The sequence below is a fragment of the Lactuca serriola genome, chromosome 4, assembly GCF_051521515.1.
Source record: "Lactuca serriola cultivar US96UC23 chromosome 4, Lser_US96UC23_V15, whole genome shotgun sequence".
Taxonomy (NCBI): domain Eukaryota; kingdom Viridiplantae; phylum Streptophyta; class Magnoliopsida; order Asterales; family Asteraceae; genus Lactuca; species Lactuca serriola.
Genome location: NC_136411.1, coordinates 155,375,141 through 155,378,493, shown reverse-complemented (window position 1 = coordinate 155,378,493; position 3,353 = coordinate 155,375,141).

Sequence of the window (3,353 nt, the reverse complement as noted above, 5' to 3'; positions counted from 1 at the left end):
AGCCTCTTCATGTGCTTCTTTCGTTGCAGCCTACATTGATTTGAGGGAAGATTTTATAAAGGCCTGTACATTGGTCTATATAAAAATAATAGAAAATAATGAATCATACTTCCTCAGGTGGATTTGTACGATAAAAGATTGACACACAGAGATTAGTAGCCGACTCATATGCCCTTTCATACTCTGCTTCTTCAAGACTCTGTAAAATGGAAATAGTTTAGTAAAACACAATAAAAATTTTAAAATTTAAAATTTAAAATTTAAAAGTTTTTTAAAAAAGACTATTTTTTAACACCTTTAACCAAAAACGTCAACATGTCACACTCTAAAGGCCAAGATTTCCCTTTAGAGGGTGTTTATGAGTAATGATTTTTGTTTGGATGAAGTGTTATATACATAAAGTTTGAATCTAATGATGTTTGTTTGGATAAAATAGTGTATACATAAAGTTTGAATCTTTTCATCTGAATGAGACTAATTAACCATGTTACCCTTATGTTCTTGAGACAGATTTAACAATAGTCATCAATCCCAACAAGAGTAGAGTTTAAGGGATAAAAAAAAGAACAATTAGTTAAAGGGTAGTGTCTTAAGGGAGGAGGGAGTCATTTCCTCCCAACCTACTGAACTCACTGTCACATCAGTTTTTCTCTTTCATTTTTATTTATCTTTCCTAACCCACAACACATTAAAATCCTATCTTTTTCAACCACTCAACCCAATCAATTAAAAAATACAAAAAAACTAAGGCACAAGTCTTAAAACATATGGCACAAGAGAAAATGAGAGATAGAAAGTAGAGAGAGATGATGAAGTGGGTTAGTGAAACCAATTAAACAATCTGTTGAAGATGGAGTGGTATCTTCAAGGTATCGGCGGTAACTCTATTGCTAATTAAGATTTTACTTTGATTGTGGGTTGAGAAAGATAAAAAACAATAAAAGAAAAAAATTGGTATGACAGTGGGTTCAGTGGGTTGGGAGGGAATGACCCCCTCCTCGCTAATACATTAAACCAAGTTTTTTTTCCATCTCAATCATTAAGTCGTTGTCTAGATTAAGTAAAAAAGAAACATCCATATATAACCATCAAATTAAGTTCTTAACCAACCAATCGCTTATATACTTGTAGATACGTTTCACATGACAAATTGTAAAACTTTCAATATTCACGAGCTTCAAAACTCCTTTTGGTATAGCTCCTTCAAGGTCAACGAAAAAAGTCAGCAAAATTGATACGCATACACTCATGACTTCTTAATAACAATATTTATAAGAGTTTATATTTAAATTAAATACTAAAACGAAAACATTAATACACACTTTCACTACCACCAAGTTGGTTGACTGTTTTAACAAAGGATTCATGGAATTTTGGTGTCTAACTCATGCACTCCTATTGCAAAACCAAGATACTTGACACATGCACTCGTATTACAAAACCATATGTCTACACAATATATAAAAAATATAAAAACTTATATTCCATTTATAAATCCATATTTAACTAAAATGTATACACATAAATAAAAAATTTATGAAGTCATAATTGTTACCCGTAATTCCAAATAAAGAAGCTAAATTTTTAACCCAAGAACCATCATGTCGTTCATGGTGAAAGAAATTATAAGACCAAGTCCACTCTACTCCGCTTAAAAATCAAATAGGTTAATTTAATAAAAGAGCCCTAAAAATCTGATCGGTAAGCATTATTAATACTCCCAGTGACTTTTGACTTTTAACCAATGTAGGCCATATATATTACAAACATCCTCCCCATTTACATGGATTAATGCCAAAAGTATATCTACAAGTGACAATGTATGCCTAAGGAAAAAAATACTAACTTTTGGCACAATAGATAAATGTGTGAATTGTATGTGTTAGTATCTTCAAATAGTTGATGTGATGCTATTTTCAAGAATGATAGCGTCCATCTTCCAATGATTACTCAATAACTTCTTTTGTTTTCACAAAGTCAATTTCTCAATGACATTAATTGATGCAACCATTGTCCCTGTAATTATTTTTCAGAGGTATGCCAATTTTTACTTTTATGAGATTTTCAGAGAAACTGAGTTTGCGTTTAGTTGCGGAAAAATGGGTCGTTCTCTGGAAAAAAATTCAAGAAAAATGAGAATTTTATGTTTTCTAAAACTGTAAAGAAGTTGGAAATTTTTGGAAAACCGATAATAATTGTTTCCATATTCTTCTAACTCCAAAAAAAATTCTTATAAACACACCCCCGCTCTCACCTCTACCTACCCCCACATTAACAACCCCAACCCACCACACCCCTACTTACCCACTCACCCACTCCCAAGCCCACCCCCACAAACATACACACACACACACACCAGTGTTATCGATAGCGATAGTGAGGTAACAGCAACAACCTACCTATATGCTACGTAGCGATAGTGATGCAATAGCGACGACTATTTCATTTTAGTGATCGCGTATTATAAAATTAATACTATTTTTACCTTCATCTATTTAACAATTATAACTAATAAATAAGCTAAAAATCAATACCATCGGCTCAAATAAGTTCTAAAAGATGAATATGAGATAATTGATTAACAATAAGCATTCAAATTATAACCAAGAAGAAAAGAAATTATAAGTACATAGATGTACAACAAAGAAAGAAACAAAGTGTAAAAGAATCTAGAAAAAAGATCTTTAAAGCTGATATGGAGAGAAGGAGGAATGCAGGAAAACAATCCTTTATCACATTACTTAGCATCAAACTAACATAAATCTCAGAAAACTTTGCTCCTATTTGTTTTAATAAGACTTTACATAAAAACAAAAATTCAAGTTTACTTAAAAATAGAACTTCTAACACTTCAAACCAAATTTCCAAGCAACTAATGCTTCAAACAGGGTAGCAGAACCGGAACAAAAGTGTTAACATTGGAATTATGGTATAGGCAATTGAATGAATTGTAGAATATGAGTAAAGGAATGTGGAATATATAATCAATTGAATGTATTAGAAGCATTAATCATAGCATCAAAATTCAAAAACTAAATCGAAGAGGTTGTGAAGTGCAACTTTTTTTTTTCCAGTCGATCATTTTCCCGCCAATCTCCAAATCGGTGATCCAAACTCCAAATTGGCAGTCCCAAAAGCAAAATTGGCAATCCAAATCAATAATTGGACCAACTCCGATCAGTAAAAACATGTTCCAAAAATCAATTTTGTCAGTTTATAAAAAACCATTTATTTAATTTAAAAAAAAAACTTTCTATCACTATGTCGCTATTACCTCGCTATAAACCCCATAGCAACACACCAACCCCTCGGCATGCTATTCACAATACCGATCGCTATTGGCAACTAACCCA